Below are 17,469 nucleotides of genomic sequence, written 5' to 3'. Positions count from 1 at the left end.
CATTGGTGATATCATTAAAGCATGTTGATTTACAACTAAATAGAGCCCTTACACTAGATTTGGTATATCTTTTTGCTACTTAGGAAGGTATATAGTTGTAGTGTACATTTATTTAGGTAATTACATAGTTCAATATTTTCAGATTAATTCTACATTTCTAGTATGTTAGAAAATGGTGAATATGCTGCCTATTTTCTATTGACTTTTTGCTCATGCTTTGTGTCAAGCTGCATTAGGATAATAACTACAATTTAATTAAACATACAAAATTGCATATATGATTTCTTTTTTATTAAATGATACAAGCCCTTAATATAGCACATGATCTATTGTGCGATGCTGATAAAGTTTGACCTTGAAAGGTAGATGGTTTTCCTGATTCTTTCTTTATATAGAAAAGCAGCCTTTAAACTCAAAAGTTTCTGAGAGAGGCTCCTACGTACAGCAGGCTTATATTTTATATAAATGTTCTAAGAGATTATAAATTTAGGCCTTAACATATTTTATATTAAATTCAGATTTAAATTTTAAAGAGTTTTATTTTATAAAGAAAAAATATAATTTAAATTTAAATAAGTTCAATTTTTTTTCTTCACAAAGGTCATCAATTTTTATTCACACTGGTTAGCACTGTTGCATCAGGCCCACACTCAGGCCACTTGGTGCCATATGGGCTGTAGGCACCAAAAGAGACAGCAGAGAAGTGTTAGGAGCTGAGGCAGAGTGCTGGAGGAAAAGTGGGCCGAGCTGGTACTGCAGGCAGTCTGTTCATAACTGGCACAGATGCCGAGGGCTCATCTTTGGCCATTGGCTGCAGAGCTTGAGACAAGCCTGACACGTGTGGCCTCTTGTAGCTCAGGTCTGAGGGCTTTGGAGAGGGGATCCATGTCTCTTCTCTGGAGTGATGCTCCTGCCTATTTCTTCTGGAAGAGGTTAACAAGTGGATCAAAGTTGACAACTCTGGAGCTGTGGAGTTCGGTGCGGAAACATGGCTGGCTGGGGCCCTAGTTGATAAAGAAAGGAGAGAGGACTGAGAGAAGTTTACTCAGCCTGTGAAGTACCTGAGGTTCTTTGAGATGTGTGTCCCTGTGGGTGCTCCACTTCAGATGTTGGTGTGTCCCTGCGCTTTTGATTGGAAAATTTCAGCAGCAGTGCCTGTCCAGGTTGCCCATGCCTGGGCCCTGTCTCATGGCGCCATTGGCTCCTCATCTAGCGCACACACGACCCAATCTCCTCAGTTCCTTCTCTACCAGAGAGTCCAGAAATTGAACTCCGAAGTAGCGGGAAGGAGAGTGGGTAGTGGAGCACCCACAGGGACACACATCTCAAAGAACCTCAATTATTGCACAGGGAGTAACCTTCTCTTCTTCAAGTGCTGTCCCTATGGATGCTCCGCTTCAGGTGACTATAAATCACCGCCCCACTTTGGAGGGAAGGGGCTTTGGCATTTCATGAGTAAGTGAAGATAACGCTGCTAGACCTAGTGGTGAATCTAAGCCAGAGCTCTGGGGTATTGCATAGTGTTTTGTGAATGTATGTTCAGAGACCAGGTGGCATATCTACATATGTCTGTAAGTGGTACATTGTTCAGAAATGCTACTGAAGTTGCTATATACCTGGTAGAATGAATTCTGATGCCTAATGGGGGTTGCAGGTTCTTTTGTTGGTAACAGAGATGAATGCACCCTCAGATCCATTTTGATAAGTCTCTGTGTTGAGATAGTCTCTACTACAGAACATTCTAAAGTCTTGCAGATCTTCTGAATGGCTTAATTCTGTTGAGGTAGAATGCTACTGCATGTCGGATGTCCAGTGTATGTAGTATGGAGTCCCGCGTGCGCCATGCGGTTTGGGAAAGAATGCAGGGAGATGGAGTGGCTGATTTATGTGGAAGAAAGAGGCTATCTTGGGTTTAAATTCTGGATGTGGACTTAAGGCAGAGGTCCCCAAACTGTAGGGCATGCTCCCCTCGGGGGCATGGTGGGGCCCAGGCCAGCCCCTACGGGGGGTGGGGAGGCATCCCCACCCAGCTCCCAGCTCTGCTCTGGTCACAATCCCAGCTATGGTTCTATGCCAGGCCCCATCCCCAGCAACAGCTCCACACCCAGCTGCAGCTTTGTTTCCGGTCCCAGACCAAGGCCCTGCCTCGGTCTCCTTACCCCTGTCCATGTTTCCCCCACCCCCATGGGAGCCATAGCCCCACTCCTGGCTCTGGAGTGTGTGGGGGGGCTCCACCCTGCAAAGTTTGGGGACCACTGTCTTAACATGACCTTGTCTTTGGGGGGAAAAATGGTATAAGGTAGGTGTGCCATGAGGGCCCCTAACTCACCCATGTGGAGGGCTGATATAATGAACACTAAGAATGTTACCTTCATTGAAAGGTGTATCAGGGAGCATGTCGCTCAGGGTTCAAATGGGGCCTGAATGAAGCACTGTAATACCAGGTTCAAGTCCAATGGTCACGTAGGTACACGTATTTTGGGGTAAACATGCTGAACGCTCGTAAGGAAGTGTTTGTTAATTGGGTGCGCGAATATTGATGCGCTGTCAATCTTATGGTGGAAGAGGGTAATAGCTGCTAGACGTACTTTGAGAGAACTAATGGATAATCTAGACTCTTAGCTCCAAGATGTAATCCAATATCAAGGGCAAAGGTGCCAAAACTGCAGGAATGTGTTTGTTTTGGCACCATAAGTAGAACCTCTTCCATTTCTGGAGGTAGGTATTACCAATGGTTGACCTTCTGCTGTTCAGTAATACGTGTTTAACTTGTTCTGAACAAGCTAGCTCATCACGATGGAACTATGTAGGAGCCACGCTTTCAGGTGGAGTCTTTCCAGGGTGGGGTAGTGAACATAGCCATTGTTCTGAGCTAGAAGGTCTGGTTGGAGCAGAAGAGTGCATAGTACCACGTACATGAGGTAAAAGTACCAAGTCTCTCTGGACCATGTTAGGGCTATGAGTATGTCTTTCGCTTTGGCAATATGTATTTTGTGAATTATCCTCAATAGTGGTATCGATGGGAATTAAGGTTATCAAGCAATTAAATAAATGGTATTCTATTGTTTAACAGCATGATTTAAATCACAATTTTAAAAAAATATTTTGGATATTTTCTACATTTTCATATATACTGATTTCAATTACAACCAAATACAGTGCTCACTCTATATTTATTTTTAATTACAAATATTTGCACTGTAAAAAACAAAATAGTATTTTTCAATTCACCTAATACAAGTACTGTAGTGCAATCTTTTTATTATGAAAGTTGAACTTACAAATGTAGTATTATGTTAAAAAAAAACTGCACTCAAAAACAAAACAATGTAAAACTTTAGAGCCTACAAATCCACTTAGTCCTACTTCTTGTTCAGCCAAACAAGTTTGTTTACAGTGCAGGAGATAATGCTGCCCCATTATTCACAATATCACCTGAAATGAGAACAGGTGTTCACATAGCACTTTTGTAGCTGGCGTCGCAAGGTATTTACGTGCCACATATGCTAAACATTTGTATGCCCCTTCATGCATCACCCACCCTTCCAGAGGACATGCTTCCATGCTGATGACTTATTAAAAAAATAATGCATTAAGTAAATGTGTGACTGAACTCCTTGGGGGAGAATTGTGCGGCTCCTGCTCTGTTTTACCTGCATTCAGATGTATATTTCATGTTACAGCAGTCTCAGATGATGATCCAGTATCTGTTGTTCATTTTAAGTACACTTTCACTGCAGATTTGTCAAAACGCAAAGAAGGTACCAATGTGAGATTTCTAAAGACAGCTACAGCACTCGACCCAAGGTTTAAGAATCTGAAGTGCCGTCCAAAATTTGAGATGAAGTGTGGACCATGCTTTTATAAGCCTTAAAAGAGCAACACTCCAATGTGAAAACTATAGAATCCGAACCACTGTAGCCAGACAGCCAGCCCTCCCCCCAGACCAGCATTGCTGGAAACACAGGAGGAAGCCGGAACAGGGCACTTAACATATATTCCAGCACAGCCTTTGAAGCTGTGAAAAGCACAGGTGTGCTGCTACAATGTGCCTCTGGGAACAGATACAACGATTAAGCTCACAGCAGGCAGAGGCCCTGTGACAGACATGGCTCTTAGCCCCTACTAAATAGCGTGATGCACACACACCAACATCCTAGGTGGGAAAATATTTACCCTGATAAAAGAAATGTCCAGTAGTTGAAACTTATTGTTTCTCTCCCTTGCAAGTGTAAACTACTCTTGCGAAAGCTGGCGTCACCCAGACAGACCAGCCTCAATTTGGCATAAGAAAGGAGAAAGAGAATAAAGGAGTACAGAGGTATAAGTAGGGGACCTACAGCACCATGATTTTTGAGTGCTTTTCACTATCTATCTGCTGGTCAGATAAGTGACAGCCTCCCAAGGCTTCTGCAGCTAAGAGGGTCCCTAAGCCTTGTCCCTTATTCATCTTTCCGCGGAATTGAGTGACCGATCCTGGCTTGGCACCGCTGGAATCGAGAGATGCAAGGAGGGTAAGAAGCACCCACACCTGATCTCCTATCTTTAGTGTACACATATTTTGAAATAGAGCTCTATACTTTGTTTTCTTTCTTTGGGATTGTGGCTTCAGTTTTGTAACTTGTTTGTGTGTGTAACATCTCTACATTTAAATAAGTAGGCACTAGCAATTTTGTAACCACATGATTAGAATCTAGCTTAATAAATTTTGGTAACCATTTATGCATAAGCCTGACTTGTTTTCTCTGGTTTACTGTAAAGCAGCCAACACAATTAAAGAACCTCAGCCGTTTTGGCTCTAAAGCCTGGCCATTAGGTGAGAGTACTAAGAGCCTAGCGTTGAGTTGTGCCGCCTCCACGGGGCAAACTCTTGGGGCACCTGTCAGTCAATCCTGGCTGCCCGCTGTGAAGGAGCTCTGAGCTCTAGCAGTTAAAGTCACGGGTGTGGAGAGGCTCTTAGTGCTGCCATTGGGGCACCTGTCAGTCAGTATTGACTGCCCGCTGCGAAGGAGCTCTGAGCTCTAGCAGTTAAAGTCACGGGTGGTTAGGACCTTGGGGCATCCGTCAGCCTAGCCCGGGCTGCCCGCCACGAAAGGACAGTGCGTCCTAGCGGTTAAAGTCACGGATGGTATAAACGGGCATAGCTGGCACCTCACCAAACATCCTTGGCCGTCGGCTAACAACCACCAGAAAAGAAAAGCAATCTTCGGCTGATGGCATCTGACTCCGATGATGAAAATGAACATGCATCAGTCCACACTGCTTTGGATCATTATAGAGCAGAACCCGCCACCAGCATGGACATGTCCTCTGGAAGGGTGGTTGAAGCATGAAGGGACGTATGACTCTTTAGCACTTCTGGCATGTAAATATCTTGCTACGCCAGCTACAATAGTACCACGTGAACGCCTCTTCTCACTTTCAGGTGACACTATAAACAGGAAGCGGACAGCATTATCTCCTAAAAATGTAAACAAACTTGTTTGGCTGAACAAGAAGTAGGACTGAGTGGACTTATAGGCTCTAAAGTTTCACATTGTTTTGTTCTTGAGTGCAGTTATGTAACAAAAAAAAAAAATCTACATTTGTAAGTTGCAAGAGTTTGCACTACAGTACGTGTATGAGATGCATTGAAAAATACTGTTTCATTTGTTTATATTTTTTATTACAAATATTTGCACTGTAAAAATTATAAAGTGAGCACTGTACACTTTGCTTTCTGTGTTGTAATTGAAATGTATTTGAAAATGTAGAAAAACATCCAAAAATATTTAATAAATTTCAATTGATATTTTGTTTAAACAGTACAATTAAAACTGCGAATAATCGCAATTAATTTTTGAGTTAATCACGTGAGTTACTAATTAACTGACAGCCCTAGTGGGAATGTATATAAAAGTGATGCTTGCCATTTGCGAAGGGATCCACAGACCTGCTTTCAAGCAGAACTGTTGGCATTTGTAGTTTTGTGATGTCGCAAAGACGTCGATACAATGAGTGTCCCCATTGTTAAAATATGTTTTGCAGGACCACATCATTCAGTTCCCATTCATGATCATGAGAAGATTCCCTACTCAGCGTGTCCGCTGTAGTGTTCTGGCAGCCTGGAAAGCAAGAGGCCAAGATGTTGATATTGTGTTGAATACCCAGTTCCACGGTTTCATGGCTTTGGTGCACAGGTAGTGGGATCAGGCTCCTCCCTGTCAATTTACATAAAACATACAAGCAAGGTTTCTGTCATCACTCATATTGTCTCATTCTTTATCAACATCAGGAAGTGGAGGCATATGTTATGGACTGCGCAGAGTTCTAATAGATTTATGTGCAACTATGGAGGAGACCACTTGTCCTGAATTGTGTGATGTTACAGATGGGCTCCCCAGCCAAATCAAGGATGCATCGGTTGTATCATTGAAGGTGGGTCCTGAGTGAAAGGAACCCTCTCCCCTTGCACACATTGTTGGGTTGTATCCACCAATGTAGAGAGTCTGACTTTGATTGGCATCATAAGGCATCTGTTTAGGCTGTGTTTGTGAGATACATGTTTGAGGTTGAAGGCAATGCATGTGGAGACACGCATGTCGTACCATGAATGTGGTAGTAGCCATGTGTCCTAAAATTGGGAGACAGGTAAGTGCCGATACGTGTGGACTGTTCATTACTGAAGAGATTAGGTTGGTCACAGTAATAAACCTTTTTGTTGGTAAAGATGCTTTAGCTTCCAGGGAGCTGAAATGGGCCTCGATGAAGTCCAACTGTTGCACAGGATTTAGAGTTGATTTTTGTGCATTTATCTGTAAGAGGAAGTTACTCACCTTGTGCAGTAACGATGGTTCTTCGAGATGTGTGTCCCTATGGGTGCTCCACTGTAGGTGTATGTGTGCCCCTGCACCTCTAATCGGAGATTTTTGGTAGCAGTGTCCCATTGAGCCCGCGCACGTGCCCTCCCCCTCCCTCGTGGTCTGCCTCAAGGCTACTTAGCACTGCACGGGCGAACCCCCCTCACATCCTTCTCTACTGCAGAGCCCTAAAGAGAACTCCGAAGTAGAGGGGAGGAGGGCGGGTTGTGGAGCACCCCTAGGGGGACACAGTTTGAAGAACCACAGTTACTGCACAAGGGGAGTAACTTCTTCTTCGAGTAGTGTCCTTATGGGTGCTCCACTGTAGGTGACTCCTGAGCAGTACCCACCACTGGAGGCTGGGACTTCGGAGTGGAGTTTTTTTACTACAGAGAGTACTGTGGACTCAAAGATGGTGAGAGTGGCCAAATCTTCAGGGATTGCATAATGTTCTGCGAAAGCATGGGTAGAGGCCCAAGTCGTTGCTCAATAGATTGCTGAGATAGTGGTATCCCTGCGGACAGTGACTGAGGTAAAAACTGATCTCATGGAGGGCGTATGGACTCTGAACAGAAGCAAGTAGCATGCTTGATAAGTGATTAATGCAACTAGAGATCCATTTGGATAGTCTTTGAGCTGATACCACAGAGCTTTTGGATCTTTCTGTGGACAAAAGAAAGAGTTTAGGGGATTTCCTGGAGCCCCTTAGTCCTGTCCAAGTAGGACGCTAATGTCCTTCTAATATCTAGCATATGCACAATTATCTCCCAGTTGTCACAATGTGGTTTTGGGAAAAAACAGGGAGACGGATCTGTTGATTCATATGGAAAGTACAGCGAAAGTAGGGAGAAACTTGGGATATGGCCTTAGAATTACTTTGTCTGTAAAAAAAAAAAAAATGTGAATGATGGATGTGTCATCAGGGCCGCTATTTCTCCTATGTGCCTAGCTGAGGTGCTGGCAATTAGTAATGCTGTCTTCATGGACAGGTGTAAGAAAGAACAAGTTGCCCTGGACTCGGAGGGAGGTCTAGTCAAAGCCCTGAGAACTAGGTTAAAGTCCCAGGCTGGAGCGGGTGGTGTCACATGCGGGAAGAGATTCCCAATGCCCTTAAAGAATCTGTGCATTAGTGGATGAGCAAACACCAAGCGGGAAACCGATTTCACCACGAGATGAACCATAAGGAAGTTGAATGAGAGTTTAAATATAGTGCAAAATCAGAGGGAGGAAAGATGAGGTTGAGTCTGTGTGTTTGAAATGACACAAATTTGGAGTCGTTTCCATTTTGTAGACAAGTATGTCAAGTGGTCAGCTTTTGGTTGTGTTGCAACACATCTTTCAGCTTGTCAGAGCTTAGTTCCTCTAAGCCTTGGAACTAAGAAGGAGCCGTGCCTGGAGGCAGAGGACCCGCAGGCTGGGGTGAAGGGTCAGCCCATTGTTTTAAGAGAGCGGGTGAGGGATGGGCTGAAGAGAAACAGGAGGGCATATTGCCATCTGTGTCAGGTAAGGGAGCCAGAATTGTCATGGTCAAGAGGGGCAATCAGAATAACTCTTGCTTTGTCTTGTTGACTTTTCAACAGAATCTTGGATAGAGTAGGAAACTGGGAAGAGACATACAAGTGGGCCCTGTCCCATGGGAAGATGAGGGCAACTGCCAGTGAATGTTTCCCCAGGCCAGCCCTGGAGCAGTAACACACATCTTTCTTGTTCTGTTAAGTAGGGAAGAGATCCATCGGCAGGGTTCCCCAAAGGGCGGATATATCTTGGAGCACCTCTGAATTCAGTACACACTCATTGTCATGAGAAAACTGCAACTGAGACTGTCGGCTGTGATGTTCCATATCCCTGCTAGACAGACGGCTGAGATGATGGGTGCACGATTGTGATGGGTGCATCAATTCCAAAGTTTGAGTGCTGCCTTGTAGAGGGAGGGAGATCTGGCAGCTCCTTGGTGGTTTATACAAAACATACAGGTCCATCATGACCTTTGTGTGTTGTTTTTGATAAAAGGCAGAAAGTGTGCACAGGCACTCCTGACAGGCCTTAGCCCCAAAAGAGTGATATGGAAGGTCATTTCTATGGAAGGCCATTTGTCTTGAACCTTGTGGTTGTATAGGTGATCTTCCCAGCGTATTAAGGAGATGTGTCCCAGGGTGGTGAATGTGGGTAACGAGAGGAACGCTCTCGCTTGTACTGCATCAGGTTGGTGCTGATAAAGTCCAGTCACTGTACCGGGGTTAGTATGCTGCTACAATGAAGAGAAACTTGGAGAACACCCTGTGTGGAGCAGTCTGTACTGAAAATGATCCTGCCCCAAAGGTAAGCAGTAGGAAATCTGCTGTTCGATGGTTGTCTTGAGATATGGAAGTAGGCACCCTGTAGGTTCAGGGCTAGAAATCAATCTCCTTGCTTTAGAGCTGGTCTTAACTGCTATGGATGTAAGGCAAGGTGACTTCCGAGTGGTGTGACAAGTGTATAGATGGCAGTTGATGCTGTAAGATATCGTTGTTCAGGCCCTCGACCAGCTCATCAAAAGTGCTTATAAGAGTCAGTTTGAGAGGCCACAGACTGGGGTGCAGCCTGTTCCCACTTTTGAGCCCTGGTCCTCTTACATTGTGGCTCATAACAGCACTGAGATGGTGGGTATTGAGAAGATTGTGACCTGTGGTGTGGTTGAGAGGTATATCATAGAATATCAGGGTTGGAAGGGACCTCAGGAGGTCATCTAGTCCAACCCTCTGCTCAAAGCAGGACCAATCCCCAATTAAATCATCCCAGCCAGGGCTTTGTCAAGACTGACCTTAAAAACTTCTAAGGAAGGAGATTCTACCACCTCCCTAGGTAACGCATTCCAGTGTTTCACCACCCTCTTATTGAAAAAGTTTTTCCTAATATCCAACCTAAACCTCCCCCACTGCAACTTGAGACCATTACTCCTTGTCCTGTCCTCTTCTACCACTGAGAATAGTCTAGATCCATCCTCTCTGGAACCACCTCTCAGGTAGTTGAAAGCAGCTATCAAATCCCCCCTCATTCTTCTCTTCTGCAGACTAAACAATCCCAGTTCCCTCAGCCTCTCCTCATAAGTCATGTGTTCCAGACCCCTAATAATTTTTGTTGCCCTTCGCTGGACTCTCTCCAATTTATCCACATCCTTCTTGTAGTGTGGGGCCCAAAACTGGACACAGTACTCCAGATGAGGCCTCACCAATGTCGAATAGAGGAGGACGATCACGTCCCTCGATCTGCTCGCTATGCCCCTACTTATACATCCCAAAATGCCATTGGCCTTCTTGGCAACAAGGGCACACTGCTGACTCATATCCAGCTTCTCGTCCACTGTCACCCCTAGGTCCTTTTCTGCAGAACTGCTGCCTAGCCATTCGGTCCCTAGTCTGTAGCTGTGCATTGGGTTCTTCCGTCTTAAGTGCAGGACCCTGCACTTATCCTTATTGAATCTCATCAGATTTCTTTTGGCCCAATCCTCTGATTTGTCTAGGTCCCTCTGTATCCTATCCTTGCCCTCCAGCGTATCTACCACTCCTCCCAGTTTAGTATCATCCGCAAATTTGCTGAGAGTGCAATCCACACCATCCTCCAGATCATTAATGAAGATATTGAACAAAACCGGCCCCAGGACCGACCCCTGGGGCACTCCACTTGACACCGGCTGCCAACTAGACATGGAGCCATTGATCACTACCCATTGAGCCCAACAATCTAGCCAACTTTCTGCCCACCTTATAGTGCATTCATCCAGCCCATACTTCTTTAACTTGCTGACAAGAATACTGTGGGAGACCGTCTCAAAAGCTTTGCTAAAGTCAAGAAACAATACATCCACTGCTTTCCCTTCATCCATAGAACCAGTAATCTCATGATAGAAGGCGATTAGATTAGTCAGGTATGACCTTCCCTTGGTGAATCCATGCTGACTGTTCCTGATCACTTTCCTCTCATCTAAGTGCTTCAGGATTGATTCTTCGAGGACCTGCTCCATGATTTTTCCGGGGACTGAGGTGAGGCTGACTGGCCTGTGTATCTTCTCTTCTGTCCCACAGTGTAGATTCCTAAGGAGTGTAACGTGGTCCGAGAATTGTTCAGGATTTGGAGAGAAAATCTGTCTTCTCTGCATAGAGTTTGGCCCTTCAAACTGGAAGTCCGTAGTTCTTGGGGCAATCTAGAGGTGTAGCCCAAAAAACAAAAACAACACAACCCACCTCAGTACCACTGTCATGGAGACTGGGTGGGCAGCTCTAACAGCTATATCCAGTGCTGTCTCTAGGACCAGTCTGGCTATTAACTGACCATCTCTAAGAATGGCCTGAATCTGTTCTTTTCGTGTTTCCAGTAATGTTCCAGAAACACACTGGGTTTCCCATAATTAATAAAATTGTATTTGGCCATGACAGTTTGGTAATTTATTATTCTAAACAGTAATGATTGATTGGTTGTTTGTTTGAAAAGTGTGAATTGGGAGTACTTTGTTCCAGGTGAGCCTTGAGTGGGCCTGTTATAAAAAGCCAGTCAGCTGTGAACCAGCTAAGTGTCGAACAGCAGAGAGGCTAACAGAGAGAGTTTGCCTGGGGAGAGCCCACTGAGGCTTACATCTTGACGGCCTCTCTGAGTAGTTACTACAACTCCTGAGGAAGCTCATAGAAGGAAGGTAATATGGATGGGGAGCTGTTGTGACCTGCACTGGATGTGCCATGTTTGTCTTTCTTCCACAGGACAGAAGCGACTTTGTCTGTACAAAGTGCAAGCTGGCCTCCATATTGGAAGAGAAGGTTCAAGCTCTGGAGAAACAAGTATCGACCCTGTGTTGCATAAGAGAAACTGAAGATTTCCTGAATAGACGTCAGGAAATGCTTCTACGGGCACAATGTTCTGAAGATTCAGAGCAGGCTGCGCAGCAGGGACAGGAGGACGGTGAAGAAATTTGGCAGCATGTGACCTACAGAAGAAGAAAGGGGAGCGTCCATGTACCCGCAGCGCAGATACAGGTAAGCAACCGTTTTCATGTTCTCTCCACAGGTACTAATGCGGAGAGTGGACTAGATGATACATCTGAGGGAAGGGAACAGAAGGAGACTCCGCCGAGTGGAAGGCATGAGATGCACTGTCCTAGGGATGGGGGTTCCACGACCACCGCTCCCAAGAGGAGGCGGCAGGTGGTGGTGGTCAGGGACTCTCTCCTCAGGGGGACTGAGTCATCTATCTGCTGCCCCGACTGGGAAAACCGAGAAGTCTGCTGCTTGCCAGGAGCTATGATTCACAATGTGATGGAGAAACTGCTGAGACTCATCAAGCCCTCAAATCGCTACCCCTTCCTGCTTCTCCACGTGGGCACCAATGATACTGCCAAGAATAACCTTGAGCAGATCACTGCGGACTATGTGGCTCTGGGAAGAAGGATAAAGGAGTTTGAGGTGCAAGTGGTGTTTTCGTCCATCCTCCCTGTGGAAGGAGAAGGCCTGGGTAGAGACCGTTGAATCGTGGAAGTCAATGAATGGCTACGCAGGTGGTGTCAGAGAGAAGGCTTTGGATTCTTTGACCATGGGATGGTGTTCCAAGAAAGAGGAGTGCTAGGCAGAGATGGGCTCCACCTAACGAAGAGAGGGAAGAGCATCTTCGCAAGAGGCTGGCTAACCTAGTGAGGAGGGCTTTAAACTAGGTTCACCGGGGGAAGGAGACCAAAGCCCTAAGGTAAGTGGGGATGTGGGATACCGGGAGGAAGCACGAGCAGGAGAATGCGAAAGGGAAGGGCTCCTGCCTCATACTAAAAAAGCAGGACAAACAGCAAGTTATCTCAAGTGCCTATACACAAATGCAAGAAGCCTGGGAAACAAGCAGGGAGAACTGGAAGTCCTGGCACAGTCAAGGAATTGTGATGTGATTGGAATAACAGACTTAGTGGGATAACTCACATGACTGGAGTACTGTCATGGATGGATATAAACTGTTCAGGAAGGACAGGCAGGGCAGAAAAGGTGGGGGAGTTGCATTGTATGTAAGAGAGCAGTATGACTGCTCAGAGCTCCAGTATGGAACGGCAGAAAAACTTGAGTGTCTCTGGATTAAGTTTAGAAGCATGAGCAACAAGGATGATGTCGTGGTGGGAGTCTGCTATAGACCACAGGATCAGGGGGATGAGGTGGATGAGGCTTTCTTCCGGCAACTAACGGAAGTTACTAGATCACAGGCTCTGGTTCTTATGGGAGACTTCAATCACCCTGATATCTGCTGGGAGAGCAATACAGCGGTGCACAGACAATCCAGGAACTTTTTGGAAAGTCTAAGGGACAATTTCCTGGTGCAAGTGCTGGAGGAACCAACTAGGGGCAGAGCTCTTCTTGACCTGCTGCTCACAAACTGGGAAGAATTAGTAGGGGAAGCAAAAGTGGATGGGAACCTGGGAGGCAGTGACCATGAGATGGTCGAGTTCAGGATCCTGAGACAGGGAAGAAAAGAGAGCAGCAGAATACGTACTCTGGACTTCAGAAAAGCAGACTTTGACAACCTCAGGAAACTGATGGTCAGGATCCCCTGGGAGAATAACATGAGGGGGAAAGGAGTCCAGGAAAGCTTGCTGTATTTTAAATAATCCTTACTGAGGTTATAGGGACAAACCATCCCGATGTGTAGAAAGAATAGTAAATATGGCAGGCGACCAGCTTGGCTTAACAGTGAAATCCTTGCTGATCTTACACACAAAAAAGAAGCTTACAAGAAGTGGAAGATTGGACAAATGACCAGGGAAGAGTATAAAAATATTGCTCAGACATGCAGGAGTGAAATCAGGAAGGCCAAATCACACCTGGAGTTGCAGCTAGCAAGAGATGTTAAGAGTAACAAGAAGGGTTTTCTTCTGGTTGCTAACATACCTGAAGAAGTCAAGGAAAGTGTGGGCCCCTTACTGAATGAGGGAGGCAAGCTAGTGACAGAGGATGTGGAAAAAGCTAATGAACTCAATGCTTTTGTTGCCTCTGTCTTCACGAACAAGGTCAACTCCCAGACTGCTGCACTGGGCAGCACAGCATGGGGAGGAGGTGACTAGCCCTCTGTGAAGAAAGAATTGGTTCGGGACTATTTAGACAAGCTGGACGAACACAAGTCCATAGGGCCGGATGCGCTGCATCCGAGAGTGCTATAGGAGTTGGCAGTTGTGATTGCAGAGCCATTGGCCATTATCTTTGAAAACTCATGGCGATCGGGAGAGGTCCCGGACGACTGGAAAAAGACTAATGAAGTGCCTATCTTTAAAAAAGGGAAGGAGGAGGATCCTGGGAACTACAGGCCAGTCAGCCTCACCTCAGTCCTCGGAAAAATCATGGAGCAGGTCCTCAAGGAATCAATTTTGAAGCACTTAGAGGAGAGGAAAGTGATCAGGAACAGTCAGCATGGATTCACCAAGGGAAAGTCATGCCTGACTAATCTAATTGCCTTCTATGACGAGATAACTGGCTCTGTGGATGAGGGGAAAGCAGTGGATGTGTTGTTCCTTGACTTTAGCAAAGCTTTTGACATGGTCTCCCACAGTATTCTTGCCAGTAAGTTAAAGAAATATGGGCTGGATGAATGGATGATAAGGTGGATAGAAAGCTGGCTAGATTGTCGGGCTCAGTGGGTAGTGATCAATGGCTCCATGTCTAGTTGGCAGCCGGTATTAAGTGGAGTGCCCCAGGGGTCGGTCCTGGGGCCGGTTTTGTTCAATATCTTCATTAATGATCTGGAGGATGGTGTGGATTGCACCCTCAGCAAGTATGCAGATGACACTAAACTGGGAGGAGAGGTAGATACGTTGGAGGGTAGGGATAGGATACAGAGGGCCCTAGACAAATCAGAAGATTGGGCCAAAAGAAATCTGATGAGGTTCAACAAGGTCAAGTGCATAGTCCTGCACTTAGGATGGAAGAATCCCATGCACCGCTACAGACTAGGGACCGAATGGCTCGGCAGCAGTTCTGCAGAAAAGGACCTAGGGGTTACAGTAGACAAGAAGCTGGATATGAGTCAACAGTGTGCCCTTGTTGCCAAGAAGGCCAATGGCATTTTGGGATGTATAAGTAAGGGCATTGCCAGCAGATCGAGGGACGTGATCGTTCCCCTCTATTTGACATTGGTGAGGCCTCATCTGGAGTACTGTGTCCAGTTTTGGGCCCCACACTACAAGAAGGATGCGAAAAGTTGGAAAACGTCCAGCGGAGGGCAACAAAAATTATTAGGGGACTGGAATACATGACTTATGAGAAGAGTCTGAGGGAACTGGGACTGTTTAGTCTGTGGAAGAGAAGAATGAGGGGGAATTTGATAGCTGCTTTCAACTACCTGAAAGGGGGTTCCAAAGAGGATGGATCTAGACTGTTCTCAGTGGTAGCAGATGACAGAACGAGGACTAGTGGTCTCAAGTTGCAGTGGGGGAGGTTTAGGTTGGATATTAGGAAAAACTTTTTCACCAGGAGGGTGGTGAAACACTGGAATGCGTTTCCTAGGGAGGTGGTGGAATCTCCTTCCTTAGAATTTTTTGAGGTCGGGGGGGGGGATGCGAGGGAGGAAGGCGGGCATGGGTGGTGGACTTACCTCAGGGGGCCCGTACCGCAACTGTAGGTTGGCTTGATGGAACTGGGGAGGACCCTTGCAGCGTGAAGGTGGGCCATGATGAGGGCCAGGGAAATGATCTCTTCCTGGCCAGTGTCAGATTCTTCAGTGCCTAAGGGTGGCACTGACTGGGGTATTGGACATATGATGCGAACCTGCCACACTGATAAGGTTGATACCCATGTTGTTTTCTCTTGGTTTCAGGCGTATATAGTCCCAGAGTGCAGAAAGTCACTTGGGAGTCTGTCACTGTGTGGAGAACTTTATCTGTCTTTGCAGCAAACAGTTTCTGTCGGTTGAAGGAGAGGTCCTCCACCATGGATTGCATCTCCCTGGAAAAACCCGAAGAGTGGAGCCAAGATGCGTGGTGCATGACAACCACGGTGGCTGTAGATCTCCCCATTGTGTCTGCCACATCAAAGGATGTTTGCAGAGCTACAAGCTGACCTTCAGTCACGATAGATTTAAATTGATCTCGTCTTCTGGGATGTCGTTAATAAAGTCCATAAGCTTGGAGTTGTTGCTGTGGTTGTATTTAGCTAGTAATGCCGCATAGTTGGCCACCCAAAATCGCAGTGTTGCTGATAAGTAAACCTTGCATCCAAAAAGATCCAATTCCTTCCACTCTTTATCATGGGGAGTGGATCTGTACTGAGTTTGTCTACCACATTGGTTGATGGCCTCCACAACAAGGGAGTTTTGTGTAGGATACGAAAATAGGAAGTCCATGCCGTTGGAGGGCACTTTTTTTTTTTTTTTTTAAATCAGCCCTCTTGCAGTTGGGTGGTATTGTTGGCAGGGTTTGCCAAATGTTCTTGGCTGGTTCCATTAGTACGTCATTGATTGGAAGCACTATTTTTGTGGCTGAGGAGGTTTGCAGGGTGTTCAATAGTTTGTATTGGGATTCTGGTACCTCCTCAAGAAGGATCTCTAGGCCTTCAACCACACATTTAAAGAGTTCTTTAAATTGCATCAAGTCATCAGCGGCAATGTTCCCTCTAATTTTTTACATCCATGTGCGGAATGAATTTTGTTATGTGCACCAATATGAAGGTGATTTGTGGTGGGGGTGGGGCAGAGGAGTTCAGAGTGTGGGAGGGGGTTCAGGGTTGGGCATAGGGTTGGGGTGTGTGGGGGGGTGAGGGCTCCGGGGTGGGGCTGGGGATGATGGGTTTGGGTTGCAGGCTGCCCAAGGGCTGGGACAGGGGAGAGGAAGATAGAGAATGAACTCCCCCCAGCCCTCTCTCACTGCAACAGTCCGGGGCTGGGGGAGAGGCACCTCTACTCACCTGCTTGGCCCTTGATAGCCTGCTGCATGGTGCAGAGGGAACTTAGGTGGTGTGGTGTCTTGTTTTAGTCTCTCCTCCCTTTGCTCAACTGTTTCCTTAGGGGACTCTGACGTTACAAGCACTGAAGGTGGTGATGGTGGAGGCAATCTAATCCCCTCCCTATTGGGGTAGAGTGGCCTGCTGTAATGCCTTCTCTAGGCAGCCCAGGGATCCCAATAGGGCCACTGTGTGGGGAACAGCATGGGTGAGGACATCCTTGGGTGACCACACCACAGATGTATGTCCTGTATGACCTTGATCGTAGAGGTCCAGATGGTGGTGCCAGCTGGACAGGAGAGGAGTGGTGTGAAGAAAAGAGACCCTCTTTCTGATCCTCTTCCTCCTCGCTGGAAATTGGAAGAGGTAGTGGTGATATGGGTTGTTCTGATACTGCGTGCACTGGAGAGATGTTGGTGCCGAAAAGTGATGAGTCCAGCGTTGATGATACTAATATGAAGGAACTGGCACGCTGGTTTCGGCACTGACTTCTTCGGTGCCAATAGTTGCGGCATCGCAGTGGACAATGCCAATGATTTTGTCCATAAAGTTTTTGGTGCCAATGGCATCAACGAGGCTGGCGGAGCCGGCAGTGGTGCTGTAGCCTGTGTTGGAGATCTCAATGCCACTGCCTTAAGCAGTGTCGACAGTGTCACGGCAGAGGAGGTAGGCTTGCCTTTGCCTCTTGAGTCAGCACCGGAGTGCTG

The sequence above is a fragment of the Eretmochelys imbricata genome, chromosome 9, assembly GCF_965152235.1.
Source record: "Eretmochelys imbricata isolate rEreImb1 chromosome 9, rEreImb1.hap1, whole genome shotgun sequence".
Taxonomy (NCBI): domain Eukaryota; kingdom Metazoa; phylum Chordata; order Testudines; family Cheloniidae; genus Eretmochelys; species Eretmochelys imbricata.
Note: the sequence above shows the minus strand (reverse complement) of the source record.